The sequence below is a fragment of the Phasianus colchicus genome, chromosome 10, assembly GCF_987193195.1.
Source record: "Phasianus colchicus chromosome 10, bPhaCol1.hap1.1, whole genome shotgun sequence".
Lineage (NCBI taxonomy): Eukaryota > Metazoa > Chordata > Aves > Galliformes > Phasianidae > Phasianus > Phasianus colchicus.
The window spans coordinates 11,789,095-11,808,978 of NC_143445.1; the positions used below are offsets into that span (position 1 = coordinate 11,789,095).

The 19,884-nt window shown below is 35.7% G+C and overlaps 1 long non-coding RNA gene across 3 annotated transcripts in view; it reads left to right on the top strand.

Annotated features, from left to right (window-relative positions):
- The window catches only part of LOC149916606 (uncharacterized), an 83,810-nt gene that overhangs the window by 40,515 nt on the left and 23,411 nt on the right, over positions 1–19,884 (top strand). For 2 of the 3 annotated variants that reach the window (XR_016469454.1, XR_016469453.1), the window contains 2 exons: positions 13,942–14,109; positions 15,152–17,142. This is a non-coding gene — a long non-coding RNA (uncharacterized LOC149916606). Of the gene's footprint in view, positions 1–13,941; positions 14,110–15,151; positions 17,143–19,884 lie in introns of those variants that run through there. The other variant, XR_016469455.1, reaches the window with a different exon arrangement.

Below are 19,884 nucleotides of genomic sequence, written 5' to 3' on the forward strand. Positions count from 1 at the left end.
TAGATAGGTAGGGAATGAGGAAACAGTGGGTCCTAACGTGCTCATCTTTGTACTTAAAGTGTACATATGTACATGTAAAGTGCATATTCAGAGTTGGTCTTTACAATAAGCACAATTATGTGGGAGTGAATCAATGTTGTACGTGTAGCCAAAGATGGCTAGTTAATGCAAAAAAAAAAAAAAAAAGCCAGTAATCTACTAGTAGTTACAGGGAACGCAGTTGAAGCTTCCACTTACGTACTGCAAGAATACAATTGTTATTGCAATGTGTTTGGAGAACCATAAATCAGTACAACTTTTCCAAGCTAGAGAACCATAAGAAATGATTTAGCATACTATTACTAATGCAAGTCCTTAACACTGGAAATGATGCAATGCAAACAGACTGCTTTCTCTGACCTGTCATACAGCTGTTCAGAAGCACACGAACTTGAGCAATTGCAGCAACCTCTTAATATTCTATAAAACATTCAAATTACATCAGTAGGAAAAGTATTTTAGGAAACTTCTTTTGAAAGACACAAAACATGCAGGTGCTTGTACTGTAATTGCTCAGAAAGGATGGATTGCCAAGCATTTTGCAACTTTTTTGTTGGTCTTCTATTTGTGTAACGTACCCTGGCTCTGTGAGCGCTGAACATTGGAAATTTTAGCAGATATTTCAATAAGCACAACAATAAACAGCTGAGAAATTAGAAACAAATCTTTTGAGCTTTGTGTCAGATATGATTCTGTAAATTTCTGATCAGTTTTTCTGCATAAGGATCTTAACTAAGAAAAATCTCTTCCATATCTTGTGCAAGAAAGGAAAGCCTTGTGTGAGTATCTGTTGTACTAAGTACAGTTATAATCCATAAACATTAAAAAATATAGATAAGCTTCAAAAAAGGCAAAATAAACTCCATCCCCCAAACAGCAGATCTCCACTACTTCTACTCTTCATGTTTTCTTCTGCTCCCTTAGATCTCAATGTGCTCCATTGCTTGCTTTCAGTCATAACTTCTCTTTTGCTGTGATTTTCTTTGTTTTCTTCTTAGCAATCTTTCTTGTTGTCGCTTCTCACTCAGCTTCTCTGCATTTCTGACTTTCTAAACACAATGCCTTACTTAGAGCTCTGATTGCAAAGGCAGAAACGAGTAAGAATCATGACTATTGCAGTGAACTGTCAACTACATAAACTTAGGAAGTGACATCTTTCTGTGGCTTCATCTCTAAAGAAAGAATAATCTTTAAGATCAGCTTTCATACGAGTGGGGAGTTTAAGGTAACCGTCATGTGTTCTAGATCACTTCTTTCTTTAAAGTGAGGACCTGAGTTATTACACTGAGCACATTATATATTAGACTGCATACCCTGTCCTACCAAGAATGACTTCTGGACTCATTTCATTGTCTAAACATGAAAACTAAAAGATGTTTACTTAAATTCATATGGCTTGTGGTTTGATCTTTCTCTTGCTCTGGACTGGCAAAGTTACAAATCTTGAGATAATCTTGCTGAATGATGAACCTTGACAGCATTCAATAATGCAACAAGTTTTTTGTTGGTTTTTTTTTTTTTTACACAGTCTGTTTACTAGCTTTTCATAATTTCTGTGCAAGAAAAAGACAGTGTGCTTGCAGAAATGAAGATAATGAACACAAGTCTAAACCACATGGATTTATGGAGGACAAAAGCTATGCTAACTACTGCACAGAGTAAGGAGATGTTCAGAACTCAACCCCAAGCCCTTGGGGAATTATATAGGAAAATGATTGCTCTTCTGTAACTGAACGTGTGGCTCTAATCCAAGTTTGGAACCCAGTAAGAAATGGCTGCAGTTTCAAGAAAATAGAATAGCGGCAACCGTTGCACTTAATTCTTAGAAAGGCTTCAGGAGTGATCCATGGTATCACATGTCATAGAAATTAGATCTGTTATGGGAAGATATGTGAAAATGTCATCAAGATGAGACTGAACATAAGAAAGCTCTTGTAATTACAGTTCTGAGTAATTGCTTAAAATTCCCCAAATTTAAATTTCCCTGCTTATTAAAGGGTAAAAAAAAACAAAGGAATTTTTAGATCTTCAAGACATCGTTTAAAGTAAAGTTAATTCTTGATTTGTGAATCAAGAAGAAAAATTTTACGTACTACTGAAACACTGGGATGCTGGCAGGTCTAACACCAGTTTCTGTCAGTCCTCTTTTCAATACAGGCTAGTTACTTCTGCCAGGGAAAGCCTCAGGAGAACAGAGAAACTAATATAACAGGAATATTAATGTTTCTGTGTTTCATAGTTTAAGCCTCATCCCAAGAGGAATTGTTGCATTTGCAATATGGTTTTTAAAACATCAAAGTTAGATCTGTGTTGAGAGCTGAGAGAGACATTATATTCATGAAAAGATTTAAGAGTGTTTCTTAGCTACCCAACCTGTTTGGAGGATCTTCACAATTTATTAACAACCATTTAGTTTCACAGAGTTATGTATTTTAGTGTATGGGAGTCAGTGTGTCTGGATACCTCTGTAGGTGTTCATGTTTGTCTAGCTTCTCCAATATACAATTAGTTTCATTTTAAGAACAAAGTAAAACCAAACCTTTTCTGTGTCATTCTGGTATATGAGTTTCACGCTAATGGTGATCTCTGTTCTTCCCACCTCAAATAATCCTATAATGTTCCAGTGATTTTGTTAGTAAAAAAAACAACCAACCAACCAAACAAAAAACAAACTTAAAGAAAACATCAGAGGAAAAGTTTTTTGCTTCAGAATGATGGCACAGAATTTAGATTATCTAACTAAAAACTTATTTTCAGGTATTTTTTTCACTTAGCTTATGGCTTAACAGGTTATGTTTGTTCTTATGTCCTCATCTAAGGAAATTATAAATATAATGAACAGTTTACTAAGAAATGAGTAACTAATAAGCAGCTATAATCCTAAATTAATTTGCTATCTACAAAAAGCCTACTACATTAAAATACACAAAACACTTATATTTTGGGATAAATGAGGTAAAGGTACAATAAGTAATTTGCCCACCCCCATCCCGCTTGCCCACCATCAAATAATAATAATTAAAAAAAAAAAAAAGCATTCAAATACAAGATGCCTTGTAAGATGTCACTAAATCTGTTAATTCTATGGATTATCAATGTTTCTGATGTATGTGCACCATGGAATGAGATAATTGAGATGACGGTAATTCTAACTAGTCAGTCCTTGAACCTCAAATGTTTCAGGTTTTTTTTTTTAAATGCTGAAACGCAAAATATGGATCTGGTCATATTCTGCAAGTATTTAGTCTATAGCACAAACTGAGTCAAGCATGGGATTTCATTATTTTGATGTAGACTTGAATAATCATCTACTTAAGACTAATTTATCAATCAGTCAAGTTGGGACAGGACAGTTAGTAGAATCAATAAATGATTTCAATAGGGTTTTGACTTGTGGAGAGACATTGAGACAACTTGAAAATTTAAAATATATATATTATACAGTTGAAATTACGTAGGAATTTAATTTATTATGTATATTTTTCTCTCCAAAAGAAATTTTGAGGATTTGGAAATAAGGCAAATGTTTTTTCAGAAGATATCTACGCATTACTGCAATGATCTTAAGTTAGTCCTATAATGCTTCTTATGGCTGGACACAAGAGTATCTCATTAAGAAACATTGCCTATCCTTACTTTGGAGAATTAGTATGTGGTGAAAAATCAGAACCCTCTGGCTTTCTTCTTTTCTTTGTGGTTACTGGTTATGTGAAAAATAAAGGAACAGTAAACAAGGAATAAGAACTTTCCAATTTCTGCTCTGATATGGTTTTAACTACTCAGTTCCTTTCCAAATGCAGATGCAATGTAGTGTGAGGACAATCAGCTGTGCAAGAACTGTGCACTTGTGAAGTGCACCTGTTAGACTCATTCCATCTGTTTCCTTTTCATTTGTGGAAGAAGAAAAATGGTCAAATAACTTTTTCATTAAAAACTGTACAGCTGGGATGGTCAATCTTTCATGCCAATTATTTACATTTTTAACCTTTGTTGTTCATGTAGTTGAATTGTTTGGCTCAGTAACTCAAGTGTTTTTTGCTTGCGGTTTTTGTAAGGGGTTGAACTGCTGTGAAATATAACATGATATTGCCCTAGAAAAGTTCACTTCAAAACTATGTATTTCAAGTCCTGAAAAAATATTTTTTAAGGAGAGGTCCTAAAACAATTATGTCACATTATGTTTAAAATCCCAAAAAGGCATGTATCAGTGGAATCAATGTTGTATGCATCATAAACACAAAATCTCAGGGTAGGAAAACTGGAAAGATTTTTGTTAGACTATGGAGAATTGTATCAGTGATGATTCAGCTTTCTGAATTAAGTTCTGGATTAAAAAAAAAAGAGCTATTTCCCATTTAAAGAGAGCTAGCATTCTGAAGAGAGCTGACGAAGACTCTAAAGAGAAGACTTGGTAATCACTAAGAAAAATGCATGTGATCAGCTCCCAGGGACTGTTATTCCATCTGCTTAACTGCCCCTAATCAGATTTTCTGGTTCACTGAAATGAACACAAGGGTTGTTAAAGCCATTGTGAAATAAAGAGAAATAGAGATAGTTAAAGCAGATTTGTTGCACTTGTTGATACTTACTTTTGCAATTAACATGGGCTGGTTTTTATTTATGATTACAAATAATGTGTTATCTTCTGTAATAATTGGCACACAATAAATTTAATCTACCTAATCTCAGTGCATCTGTGCATAAAGTGACAAGCAAGACAGTTTCATATAGGAAAGTAAATCAAAGCAGTTGCTTACTTCCTATTCTGATAATGTAGAATTCAGGACTTCAGGGGGCATTTATTGGTGGACAACTTATTTTGTAGAATAATCTAAGAAAAAGCTTTGTGAGAGAAAATCTCTTCTTATTAGGAGACAGATTAAAAAATATTGCCGTAAATAAATCCTTAGAAAATACTGGGTGGAGTTGGATGAATTATGATTTACATCATATTTAAGTCTAAGATGCATTATTATGCTTTTTATCTTCTTAGTGAAGATCTGTAAGAGCCATTAATTGATGTGCTGTAGTTCTATGAAGATGCATCCTTCTGGAAAGAAAAAAGGTTTATTCTGAGAGTCAGTTAATGCTACTTGATCACGCATGTGCATGCGCCCATTTACTGTCATATAAACATACATTTGAAGCTTCTAAAATGTTGTGCTCTAATCATGTCTCAAGTTATACTCTTTACTGGAGTCTTAACTCTAAGAGTTGAGCTGATAAAATTGTTCTTAAGTAACTTAGCTAGTAACATCTTTTAGTAGATTAAAAAGATTGAGCAGGATGAACAGCAGTTTAAGTGTACAAAGCGGGCATCTCCTGCTGCTACCTTAGAAGACTTCTGCTCTGTAAATCTTAACTAGTCTAGTTGATGAGGATACTTGCATTGGTTATTATAAACGGGAGTTCGCATAGGTATAGAAATGCCTGATTAGAGGAACAGCGCATGGCCTCGTATTCTAAGTGTTGAAATTGTGTCTAGGTATGGAGCCCCCAGTACAAGAAAGACAGGGAGCTGTTGGAGAGAGTCCAGAGGAGAGCCTCAAAGATGATCAGGGGACTGGAGCACCTCCCCTGTGAAGACAGGCTGAGCGAGCTGGGCTTGTTCAGCCTGGAGAAAAGAAGGCTGCAGGGTGACCTCTTTGCAGCCTTTCAGTACCTAAAGTGCGCCTACAAACGGGAGGGGAATCATCTCTTTGAAAGGGTAGATAACAGCAGGACAAGGGGAAATGGTTTTAACTTGAGGGAGGAAAGATTTAGGTTGGATGTCAGAATGAGTGGTGAGGTGCTGGAACAGGCTGCCCAGAGAGGTGGTGAATGCCCCATCCCTGGAGGTGTTCAAGGCCAGATTGGACAGCCTGGTCTGCTATTAAATGTGGAGGTTGGTGGCCCTGCATGTGGTAGGGGGGTTGGAGATTCATGATCCTTGAGGTCCCTTCCAACCCTTCTGTGATTCTGTTTAAAAGAAAATTAGTTTTGAGAAATGTGCCAGTACTGAGAGAAATCTGTAAAACAAAACTTACTTATTTAATGGGATCATCAGTAGGTTTTGAACTTGTCCCAAAACCATAATCTCGATAACGTGTTTTTTCCCCTGAAAACATAAAGACTTCTAGAATGTCTTGAGGTCAGAGGAATTTGTGAACAGTAATGTTCCAGGATTAACTTAAACAACACTTACTGAATTTTTAAACTATTTTTTATTTTGTAAAGAAAATGCATTATTTGTGGAATCAATCACCTGATAAGTTCTCTAAACTCTGAAGTTACAGAATGACTTTTTTCAAACAAAGAAATGCTTGATTTGTACTAGAGGTCTGATGATCCTACTGCCTTCCTCTCATTCCCCCCTTATAAGATATTGGTCTGAGGTTTCTTTAGCATGTAATAATTAAGTGATCTTTTTTTCTCCACTTAATTCTTAATGGAAAGCATATGTCTTGGCTATATTTAGGGAAAAAGTGGATGCTTCAGACAGATCCACTTTTTCCAAAGATAATTTGAGTGCTGATGTGCAGCAGTGAACAATAACTGAATTAGTTGAGTTTGCAAAGATGGACAAATATATTTAACTTATTACTGAGGATAAATCTGTTTAGAAAGACCTCAAAGAAAAAAAGTATGTATTATTGAGATCACAATGTTTGAATCTGCCCATGTAGGACTGATCAGAAAGCTTCACAACTCAAACTAATGACTTTCTAAGGTAGAGCTTCATTTACAAACTGAAGCTGAAAGCTGGGTTCAGTGAGCAGTTCCTTGGCACTGAGACAGGAGCAGTAATGGTAAGCTTCAATCAGACATTGTTTATGGCTTCTGCCTCCGAGCAAAAAGGAAATAAAAGCATGTCAGGGTCTGAAGTGGTATCATTTTGGGTGTAGAGCTGTACAAGACTTGAGTCTTGTGTAGTGGCTGTTTATAACTGGGGAAGAAGTGTCTGAAAAGAGGAATTATAGAAATATGCAATCTTTTGTAATGCTTCCCTTTCTTTTTTTCTAGTTCACTGATCTCAGGAACTAAGAAGGTTATTTCAAGTATGAGTAAGCGCTCTATTAATAACAAGGCTGAACAGAAATATGTTGCAGCAGAAGCTGTGGCTGTAGTCCACATAGGCATTTATGAAATAACTGAGTACTAGTAGGTTATCAGCAAAAGCTTCCTGGGTGATTGGGTAATGAATATGCTGGAACCCAGGGCCCCTCACATCTGAACTGCCATTAAGAGCTAGCACAGATCAAAAAGATCTCAGCTAAGTTAATCTTCAATTTCCTAGTGTAGCAGATAGATTGATGGAAGATGGGGCAAGTATCTAAAATCTAGTAATGTTGCACAGAGGCTTTTTAGGTAGGAAAGAAACTGTTTCTGATGGTGCTTGTTTATCCTGGGAGAGAGCCAGGTACTTTCTGTGTGGTGATAATTTGCCACCTTCTTTCTCTGGGACTCTGCCACGGGGCTGTGACAGGGAGGTTTTTTTTTTGGTTTTGTTTTTTTTTTTTTAATGGTTTTCTAAGACAATATTAAAAATTCACTGAACGGTTTTTAAATCTGCTCTATATGCATGGGTGCCTGCTTTTAGTCAATGCCATAATATTCCTTAGCTGATTTATTGCTGTTTGGAAAAGTATGGGCCTTGTGCAAACCACTGTGGAGCACTTGGAGCTGTTTGTTGTTTTATCTGTTTTTTATGATGCTGGTTGGTCAAACTGCAATGCAAAAGTGAGAGAATTGGTGATAGGGGAGGGAGGGGCGTTAATGCATTCCTGAGGTTAAGCAGATGAATAGCTATCTCTGGAAAAGCTAGTTCAAGCCCAGAACATTATGCAGTATAAAAGGAAGGTCATCCTACTCAGCAGGATGAGTAACTCCAGTTATTTAGAGAAGACCTCCTGCCCCATTCTAGTAGAGATTGATACAACCCCTTTCACTCTCTGGAGATCAATCAGTCAACCTGCAGCCACTCAGTTCCCTCTTGAAACTGCTTTCAGAATTGCTTGAGGGGAGAGGACACTCTAAGAGTGGCAGTATTTCAGAATTTAATTGTACAGAAATCCCATCAGAGAAGTCCATTAAAAATTTGCTTTCTCAGCAAAACTGAGATCTTAACTTTGATTACCTGCTTTAGGTCTAAAGTAATTACTACCTTTTTGTTTTTACAGCACTCTAACCTTGTATATTTGTTCACATTAAAATCAGTTGCAGTAAAACAATTAGAAGTGTAAAAAATACCACTAATTTCCTTAAGCTGGATAGGTAATTCTACATACCCCTGCAGAACTAGAACAATGCTTCTAAATTCTAATGAGTGGAGTTCACTCAGATGAAAAATGAGCAATTCAGCAAGTGTAAGCTTGGGGTAGCTTCTCCCAGCTGAGGAGCTAGCCTGACTTCCAGCAGTGCAGTTACTGAACTCAGTGCACTGTGCTGCTTAACTGTACCAGCCATGTGTACTGAAATCCATGAGTCATCCATGGGAGTATTATTAAGGCTAAATGGCAGTAATGTCTAGAAAGATCTCAAAGTAATTCCATCTGTAATAGTTATCTCTCCAAGCGTGTTGTGAGTTACATTTAATTCAAAAATTGTTGCACCTATTACATCACCATAAAATGTAAGGTGTTTTAGGAGATTTTTTGTTCTTGTTAGACCGACTGATGATGTCGTCTCAATAAATCTAGAAAAGCTTTTTAGTATGAGAATTGTTTTACCTTTTGGCTTCAGCTGTCCTATAAAAGAGCTGTTGCTATTAATGCATGTGTAAATTATTCTGTTCATGTGATGGAAAAAGGAGGCCAAGGAGGCAATACCTGAAAAAAATAAGAAAATTTGAAACAGCATGTAGAAAATAGAGCTGTCTGTGCACTGTTCTTCTATTTAAGCATGACTATTTTGTCTAATCAGTTTTTCTACATGCTCAAGATTTCATGTAACCGGAAAAATTTGAGCTGCTTTGCTGTTGTAGATCTGTATCTCCAGAACCCGTGTAGTGTACAGTGTAATTACAACTGAGGGGACTAGACATATGAAATACGGGACAGTAATTTAATTTTAACTAGAATGATATTTAAACACCTTAAAAAAAGGCCTATTGAGGAAAAGGCACTGTTTTGCTCCCCTCTGCCCCATCCTGGTAGAAGCAGGAAATATGACAGTGCTCAAAACTATAGTTAATGGAAACAAATCAGTGTAAAATAAAATTTATATCAGACTTTTTTAAAGCACGGTGTTTGTGGAAAAGCTTATTGTATTTTAAAATTCTTTTTTTTTAACCATGTGTAATTTACATAGACTGACAAACAAACACCAAAAATATAGAAGTGCTGTGCTCTGTAAATACCCAATTTAAGTGAAAATGAGACCAGCAGGGGAAGGGCAGGCTGTGATTTCTGTAACCATACTAATGAGTGATAGTAGGGCTACTCAAATAAGTGATTCTGGTGTGTGTTTGTTGGGGGAGGGGAGGTTAAATATTAATATTCTGTAATTTATTATTAAGCTATTTGTAGCTAGATTTGAGACTGTATTATATGCAGCTTCTACTCTAAAAAAATAATTCTAGTAAAATAATTCCATAAAAGAGCATTTTGGTATCACACACCACTACATGTGGCATGGAGTACAGCTTTGTAATGTCTGTGAATAATCTTGTTCTTCTCCAGAAGCCTAACATGGCTATTAGCTTACAGCACAGTGTATTTATCCAGTCACTGAAATGTACAAGATAATTTGAGGGGAAAATTAACACGTCAGATTGAACCAGTACAGAAAGGCTTTTATTCAGAAAGAGTATAGAAGCTCTCAAGTGTAAACAAACACTTGCTGGAATTAAAGGTTAGCAACAATTGTATATTTGCAGCTCCCTGAATTAATAGTCATAATTTTGTGCAATTATCTTTAAGCGGTTTAAAGAATGAGGGTATTTTAGCTCTCATAACTTCAGTTTTTCTGACTTCTATTCATCCTCTATTCTGATCTAGAAAATACGTACTTGCTCAGAAGTTGCAAGAAGAAGGAAGTAAGTGTGACCAGAAAAAGAATTCTATTTCTTCACACTAACCACGAGCGAGAGCCTGCTAGTGGGGCAGACCTCCAGCTGTGGTTTAACTCTATGCCATCTTTTCCCTGCAGCCAAGTAGCCTAACTAACCAAGCTGTATTCATACTTTCCTGTAGAAATATGTTTGAAAAGTTGATGTGAGCATACACAATGCTCTCACACCTGTAAAAGGCAAGTTATTAAGATAAACTAATCTCTATATATTTTATGGACTGGAAACAATCACAGCTACAAGGTAAGATGAAGGTGGAGTGTGCAGTGGAGTAAACACACCACTCCAAGGATTTTGCATAGCTTAGTTTTATCCTGGGGAGCCTGGCTACCCTATGCTCCTCTGTAGTTGATAGTGATGGCAGGCACCTCTTCAAGAACCAGTATTCTGCATTTTAACTGCATTGAAGAGGATCCTTTTTCTCTATTCATTGAATATGTAGAAAAAAAAAAAAAACAAGACCATTAATCTCCTTAGATTAAAGTAGGACATTGCAAATAATATTGAGCTGCACCTTTAATTTTTGGGAAACTGAAGTAGAGCTCTGTTCTGTGATATGAGACCATACAAAACAGACTGCTTACCCCTTTAGAGACCTTTACAAGTGTCTGGAGCTGATTGTTAGCTTTATAATATCATTTGTACAGAAAAGGAGAAAGGAATAATGTCCTTTTTTGTTTTCTAGCAGCTGGAAAATGCTGTCTTGGTGTTTTATAGACATTTTTTTTTTTTCCAGTAATGACTAAGTATCTGTAACCAAAGTATTTGTTCTTTTGTCTACAAATTAAAATCAGTATTATGCAAAATCATTTTCTTTGTATGATTGGATTAGGATTTTGCTTGTATTTGTGCTCATGAATTAAAATTAGCATTAAAATAAATCATTTAACCTGCATGTTTGGATTAAGATTTCTCTGACTCACCTGTTTCCTGATGCAGATCTGCACTGCTCTTTTTTGTAGGATTCTCATGAGGGTTGTAACAGTTGGTATATAGGCAACAGAAAACTTTAATTAAACCAATGTTTTTATTAGAATCTAATGTTATGTAGTTGCATTGTAAAGTACAAGATTAGAAGGATAGTAATTAAGTGAAATCACTTCCATTTTCATGTAATTTTGAAGAACTACTAACCTTTTTTTCCCCATAAAGGCTTTGCATGCCACAGGGTGGGGAGCAGTTGGCCTTGACTCCATAGATTTTTTTTCTAACCAATAAAAAACATAGTTTAGCCTCGTCTTCATCAGTGTGTTATCTAAGTTGACATTCTAATTCCAGCACAAATAACCACAACTGTCACCTGAGCTGGTCACTGCTTATTTTACATTTTAGTACCCATGGGAAATAATGGGATCTCTTCTTTACTGCAACAGTCAGTGGTGTAGCATGGAACAACAATGTGCTAATCAGTTTCCTGGGTTAATTATAACTGGTAATTATGAAACTTGAGGGAGGCTGCAAGGAGGGACTGGCATTGTTAATTTGACCTAGGGGATTGTCTTCCAGAAAGCAGTTTGACATCATGTGGTGTGTCATAATGTCTACTAGGCAGTATTCAAATAATGCAGCTTCTCATAGACTTAAATAAAATAAATCCAAATTAAATACCATATTTATGTAATAATTGATTAGCCATGTCTTTAGAAGAACTGCACTCTGAAATGGTTTCAAACAGCTTTCCTGTACCTACAACAGACCTGATAACATTTAAACACAAATGAGACTTAGGAAGTCTTTGTCAGTACTAAAAGAACCAGAACTGAGGTTTTCCAGGGTCATTTAGATGGAATACCCATCTAAATTTTGCCAGAATATATTTTTTGTATGATGGGCATGTTCTCTCTCTCCTCTGAAAGCCTACTTTTAAACATAACCTGTATCCTTTTTTTGTCCCCTTTCCATACTGACACTGAAAGAAATCTGAGTTTAGGCAAATAAAGTTACCTCTGAACATTAGAAACAGCTGAACTGGCCATCTGCTTTTGTTCATTTCAGTTTAAAGAGTGGTCTGCTCTGTCAGGACTGCTGTGTCCTAAACTATACAGAGTGCAGGTTTCATAGAGATCACCAGTGACCAGATATGTATTATGATGGCAATTGCAGTCATTATTTCATTGTCTCCACTGACCCGTGGAGATTCACCAGCAGAATAAGCTGTTGCTCTGTGACTATTTGTCTATTTTCCTATGTTTTTTTGACTTGCTCGACAGATCTATAGCACAGCATGGAAAATCTAGCTGCTTTATCCATTGGAGTAACTATGTCTGGTGGATGGGGGTATTAAGTAGAATTGAAAAGGAAAACTTCATTAGCCTGGAACATGGGCAAAATTTTCCACTAATATCAATTTCAGATCTGTGCATTTGATGTGTCAACCTCCAGTCCCCACTACTTTTCTGGAAGTTCAGTGCTGTGAAGTTCAGTGTCTGTCAGCCTTCCAAGAGGACCTGGAAACTTGACAAGAAAATACTCCCGAACCCTTAGTTTTTGTGTTAGGTTGCACACCCCAAGACATTGTCTATGCATTGACCCTAGCTTGCATGCTTACTGTTGCACAAATGCAGCCTTGATTCATTGTCCAGGTTTACATTTGATACTAACTAAACTGAAGAATGAAAAATTGCATGCAAGTGAACTGAAGTAGTCTAAACTTCTGCTTATGAAAGCAGAAATGATTATAATGGGAAAAACTAAAATAAGTTTAGAATACATTGACATTTTTTTTTATTTAAGAAATGCTGCAGCAACAAATACAGTGATACAAACAAGGAAACTTCAACTCTTTCAGTGCACTGGTGAAACTGATCTTGGTTGCGGATGAAATCCAGCTTTTTCTCTCATGCACAGTTTTGTGGCTGCTTGAGTTTTTTCCTTCTCTTTATTTGAATATGTATCATCTTTTGTCTTTATCCACCTTTAGTCTTTTCTCTCTCTTTTTTGATAAAATGAAAAGGAGTCCCTGACCTCTCTTCCAATCATTTAGTAACTGGCATAAACCTTCCTGCCTGGATGCCTCTCATGGTGGCCACAAAGCTCTATAAAAGATTGAAAACAAAGAAGCAACAAAACAAGCCCACCTGAATTTTTGAAGATGCAGGCACAGTCATTCTTTCCTTCACTCATTCAGCTTTCATGTGCTCTGACACTGAATCTTAGTCAAACTAATCTCGCTTTTTTCTTTAGAATTTGATGGAGTTAAAAAATCATAATTCTGTGGCAAGATATGAAAAATACCAGTGCTTCTATTCTTGTTATAGTTATTTCTCTTAGTATTGCATATTTTGGAAAGGAAGTACATTGTGTGTATAAAATGCATAGCTGTAACTTGAATATGTGGTAGGGAGATGGTAAATTTCTTGATAGTTTATATTCTCGGCCTGTATTAATGGCTAAGCAAATATACTGCTTGCCTTCCTCTCATCCACAATTTCTGACTCAAGATGAGTGCTTTCTGTTGAAGCAGTGATTATTTGTCACTTCTGGAGGTAAATATGATGTAGCAGCCTTTTGGCCAGAAGAGTCTTGTTAGCAATATATATGATTATAACAGTTTGGGAAAGGAGGGTATACTGCAGGGTTTTTTTCTAGTTTTATTTTGAATAATTTGTGTTTGCTCACAAAGAGAGCCCTTGATGATTTAAAACAGAAATGTGCTTCAAGGGCTAGCAGGAGAGGAAGCAAGGTAGAACTTAGGCGAAAAAATGTTGGCAAGAGTCAGTTTGCCTGAGCTGTTTGAACTGAATTTTGGTTTGCTGATATTCCCTGTGAATATTTACCTATGTACTTTAAATCTGTGTTAATTTTTTTCTCAGCTGCCTTACTTAATCAAAGGTTTATCTCCCTTTCCTCCATAGCAACTATGTTTCTTGACTGTCCTGGGGGGCTATGCAGCCTTCAGTGAGGAACAGGGAACAGAAGCCACTTGGGGAATTTTTCAACTGGTGAATACCTGCTGCTGTAGAGAGGATCTCAAATGTAGACCACTCACAAATCTTAAGATAAAATCAAACAGGATTCTGGAGGTAAGATTTGGGAAAATCAGGGTAATGCCTGTTAGAGAAGCCCTGCTTCTTTCTTGGGATAGGGAAAAGACTTAATACTGGGCCAACATGGCTAGGGTTTCTGGGTAGTTGAGTATTCCACAAGCTTTAGCTGGTTTCCCAGTGATTTGCTTAGGAATTTGGATAAATTATTAGAAGAACATCTGTAGTTAACACTTCAAGATCAGGTTTCAATGATCTTTTCTAGATTAATACCTATTGTTTTATTTTGTTCTGATTAGAATCAAATAAATACAAAATTATGTTGTGTGGAATTTTATTCTTGTTCATAAATAAATTTTGCATCCCTGATACTCAACAAGTTGGGACCATGCTGAGATCAAAACACGGGGAAAAAATAGAAAACTAATGACTGAAATTCTACTTGTTGGGCAGAGACAGATATACTATATAAATGGAAAGCTTATGATTAGTTATTAAATCAAGGCTTTTATCTTTGTTTAATCTGCTATCATGATTGTCCTTCCTGTGCTCTCTCCAGACCTTCAATCCTTGTCTAATTATGTGCTTGTTCTTTCTTCCCTGCTTCTATTCTTACCCTTCTTCTTTTCCACCCTTTGAGGTCACTAGCATTCTCTTTTTAAGACGATTAAAAAGAAAACATGACTATTCTCAAGAACATAGGCTGGATATAAACAATGTATATCTCCTGTTCTAATATTAAAAAACACATTATTTATATTGCTATGTTGTATTTTAAAGTCCCAGCATAGAGATGTAGAGCATGAGGTCTTAGAAGCCCGGAATCCTTTAAGTTCCTAAGAATGCAGACTAAGGTTCTGAATAGCTGAGCTTTTCTGCAGGTGAAAATAACTTCCATTCCTTAATTCAGATAAGGAACACTTGAGGAAAAATTAAACTACTTTGTGTGATACATGTTTACTATGACTTTTACGTGGCTCAGGAATCAAAGAAATAATGAAATGACTATTCTAAAGAGAGCTGAAAACTTGAATATGAGTTCATGATTGCTATATATGTTTTCTCTTGATTTTTGTTTCAGATTGTAAGTCAGACCAGTTGTTGGTAGTCTGCATACGATCCTCTTGATTTTTCCCAATAATAAGGAATATCTATGCAACATGTTACAGTCTGTTCGTTAATAATCCTGTGCAAAAGAGGCTGCCTAAACTGCTGATTAGTGGCTCAGCTTTAATGTTCTTTCCGACTGTATGATACATATTCCTCCCATTTGTAAAGATAATTTAAAGATCTTAATGAAATTGAATCTCTTTTACCAATGGGTACACTCTGAAGCCACAGTTTTCACAGACAACTGAATGCCTCATACAAAGCGTGCATATTTTTTTCTGTATTACACTTAGTTTTGCTATAAATACCTGGTAGATGTTTATTTCCATATTAATCCACATAAATAGAATGATCGTATATTGACTTAAATGTTGATTGCTTATGGAGTGTTTTATTTCTTTATACTGTCTGTACCTCTGCCCTCTTCTTCAGTCACTCCAACATTTAGTATTTTTTTAATGAAAGCTTTGGTAAAATTTGCAAGAAGCCATGAGCCTAGAAAGAAGGATAGCATACAATAGGGGTTGAGTATTTATATGATTCTGCTTCCATTTCCCATTTCTGATAGGAAATAGTACTTTAGCATTTATGCTGATCCCGGTATTACTGCATCAACATTAATAAGTGTATGTATTAAACAAAAAAGTACTTAAAATAGTCTGAAATTCTGCTCTTAAGGGAAAAAAAGCCTTCCCACTTGAAGCAGTGTTTTTACACTGACTTAATATCAGAGGTCAATCACACATTTCTGTAACTCTCTTGTGAGGGTAAACATTATTGTCACTTACAAATTCTTATAAAACCAGAGTTTTAGCAGATTTAATGTAGTTTTGCTGTGAAATGTTTGCTGTTCTTAGTGTGCTGTTTTGAGGAGGTTCTATGTTTAAGTGTTGTAGAAATCTGACAAATTGCAATAAGGTATAATAAGAACTTGATGTCTTAATTCTTGTGAATGACAAATATTTTTAAGCACAGACTTCAGAATACTGAAACTTCATTACTTGCAGTAGCTGCTCTACCTTTTGCATAGGTACTACCACATGACTGCTGTTTTTTCTTAACTAGATCAAGAGATTTTAGAGTTTATCTAGTTAATTTCTGCCTTGCTTCAGAGCTTAGGTTTTTCTACTCTTCGATGTCATTCTGAAATAGTATGTGTTAAAAACCCTCTTTGCTCTCTGTTAGCATTTTTCTACCTACAAGACAATTATTAGCATGGGGCTTGTGGAAAGCAAGTTGTTCTGCCATAAGAAAACCCTGTATGTATTGTTGTGTCCCTTTCTGGTATCTTTCTTTTGAACTACATAAAATCGTCTGAGAGGGTGTAGAAGGCAGACGTCACATCTTCTATTTAGTTTAGTTTCCCAGTTCAGTGTATTTAAAAGCTAGCACAAAAAATGTATCTTGTACTTTAAGAGAGCTGAATGTAGATGTCAGAAAACGCATTCTTTCCCTTAAAGAATGGATTGATGTGTGTTCCAATAAGATGTCTGTCTGCTTGCACACTTTGTTTATTGTATTAGTGTCAGAAGGGTGGTGATTAGACTTCCCATCTGGTAGCATGATTTCATATTTTCCTGGTTCAGACAATTTCTTGTTCAAGTTGGATCAATGTTCATGTGTCAGCTGGTCATCAGCAACTTTCACAAACAAGGACAAATCTATAATGTTGGACCTTTACAAATAATTTTTCTGCTTTTTTTTTTTTTGTAGAGCATCTGATTTATAAATATACAAAAAACCACATGTATGAAGAATGGTACATTTGTATACTGCATTCTAAATCTAAATTATTTAGTCATTTTTAATCCCACTGAAAGTGCTGTACAGCACAGTACCTGTTGTGCTGTTAGCTCGAGCAGAAGTTGTACTTGGACTCAAATCACAATGTTTGAATAAAGGAATATCCTCTATAAATCCTGAGCCCTGAGCAAGATGGAGAAATGGACTTTAGCAACTGATCTGCCCTCAAACACAAATGCTAGAGATTTTTTTTTTATCTTCTTTGTCTTTGGGCTTTGTTGCCTGAGTGGATCTGGGGGTATTATGCTGTGGATCTGTTCTCTCCCCACTTTTGATAGCTTCCAGTCGCCATGGCCTTACCACAGAAGTTTAAGCTCACAAGTAGCTTATGCCAAGGACTCTGGAAAATATCGGTGGCTCTGATAACAGGCTTTACTACTGATAAATAATTAATGACAATTTTTAGTAGATCAAAGTTACTCTTTAATATTCAACTGTTTTCTTTTAAATACAGTTTGATAGATACCAAATCTGTTATGCATATCCAGGTTGAAAATTGCCAAGGCTATATAAATACAGATCTGGCCAGCCTTCCACAATTCCTAATTTGGCAGCATACTGGATTCTAGACTTTCATTCTGTATGGAGCCTCTGTTTATTGTAGAGTCAATAGTCCATGGCAGTAAGGAAGGTATTAAAATGGAAAATTTGATGCAAAAATCTAAGTTGAAAGTCTCTTCTGTAGAACAATTCAGACACTACTGAGTTTTTAGAATTTATTTTTGTAGACTGAATGGGATGGCAGCATAAAGTGCAGGAATAAAGTAGTCTGTGGAGTGTAATTTCACTATCAAGAAGTGTACTAATACATATATTTTTTTCTTTCTTGGTAGAATCTGTTGTGTAATGCCAAAAGAGTGCATTGCTGGAAAGTTTTTGGCAGTTAGGTAAACACTGGCAAACAGAAGAGAGACTGAAGAGATTCTGCAATATGTTTAATGGCATTTAGAGGAAGAGAAATCTCTAGACTGAAGAGAGCTGATGTATTTATGAAGAGTAGGCCATAGGTTTTTCATTTCCCATTTGAAAACCTCAGATTATACTGGAAGCAAAATGAAGACGTTGTTAGGGGAATGCAAGAGAACAGAAAATTAGTGATTATCAGTTTGTCCTCAAGTTGTAGTTTTCTTTTTCATGTACTGCGTAATAGAATAGTGTGTGTGTTTATTTGTGTTATTGGTATGTTTAATTTTCAAACTGTCCAAGCTGTAACCTGCAAATCAAACAAAAAACCTGCCGTGTCTCAGGTCAGACATGGGTATTGAGCTCACAGTTCTCCCTCCTGTGAATCGTTAAGTCTGGGCTCTGTGGTATAGTGTACAGTCATCAGTGGAAAATCAGTTAGTAACTGCAGCAGGATCAGAATTAAGACTTTTGAGGGAACACTGCCTTCTGGTAAAAAAAAAAAAAATAATAATAACAATCTTAAGAAAATAAGCTTTTTGCCTTATGTTAGTAATTGAAAAGTTTTAGAATTTACAAACAGAACTTGTTTACTATGTTTGGTATGGAACTGCATCTGTGTCTGATTTGTGCACAGCTAATCACAAGTTTGTTATTCTGGAGATTCATAGTTATCTCCCCAGATTTTAGAGGGAAAAAAGGCCAAGAATGAATTTTAAATGAAGCTCAATTTAAATGCAGGAATTCTTTGAACGTAAGAACAGCTCCATTGTGGAAATGGTTGAGAGTAAAATGGAGCTATTGTCTGATGCAGTAATCCATGTTCTAGTGTGGCTTTCGGATACCAGGAGATGATAATCAGGAATTTTTTTTTATCAGAGACTGATGTCAGAAATAAAATTTTTGGTATACATTTATACTATTGTTTCTAAGTCTATGTTGATTTTTCTAGGTCCGTAGCTAGTGAGGATATTTGTATTTTTGAAAGTTCTTTGAAAGCAGTTTAAAAATTTGCTTGCAGAACATATTTTTTAGCAGAATGTCATGAAGGCATTTAATGTAGCAGTAATGTAACAGTACAGAACATGAAACGTTTTAAGTGGAAGAAAGCAAAAAGTAATTACTGCTACATAATTCCCATTCTATTAGTACTGATATGGGTAGGGGAAAGGACACAATATTAATTACAAGGGGAAAAATACTACAGATTAAAGGAAGGGAGACAAGCAAGGGTTAACAGTTTTCCTCTCTTATATACTTCAGTTCATTTTTTCTCCCCTAAACTATGTCTTAGTTGAAGTTAGCTTCTTTGCAGGAAAATCTTTATCGTTTGTATCTGACCAGTCATTGACTTGGAATAAAATACAGCTGCATTAATGTTAATGGGATTTTTACCACATAATACAATAGGCCAAAAGTTTTACTCTGTGTATTAAAATACATTCTAATGTATCTTCTGGGACAGTGAGCAGACATCTTGAATCTTCTGAAACGTGATGTAAATTTGCACCAATTTATGGGATTTTAACAGACCTCAGTGTTTCTAAATACTACTCTGTAAAGGCTTGCAAAAGTGACAAATGAATATTGGATGAATTCAATCACTAGGGTATTCATGGAATATAAATTACTTCAATGTTTGTAGCTATGGTGAAGTTTAGACAAATACTGGAGAATATTTATGAAACCAATTTTTTGGCTTATCATTTATGTTCCCATAAAAAGGATTTCTGAATCATGTATAACTTTTTCACTTTATTACCATTTCATGCCTTTTTCTGTATAATTCAATTAACTAAGTTACTAATATACTGAATACTGAAATAACTAAGTTAATACAATCAATATTGAAATTACTATGAAGTTCATAGGGTAACTCATGCTGGAAGAAGCTTCAGTCTGATTACCAGCCCAGGCAGGGTCATTCTTTTACCACTAATAGAGTTATGGAACTTTCTCTTATACCTTTAAGTCTCAACTCCAGCTAAGCTTTGACCT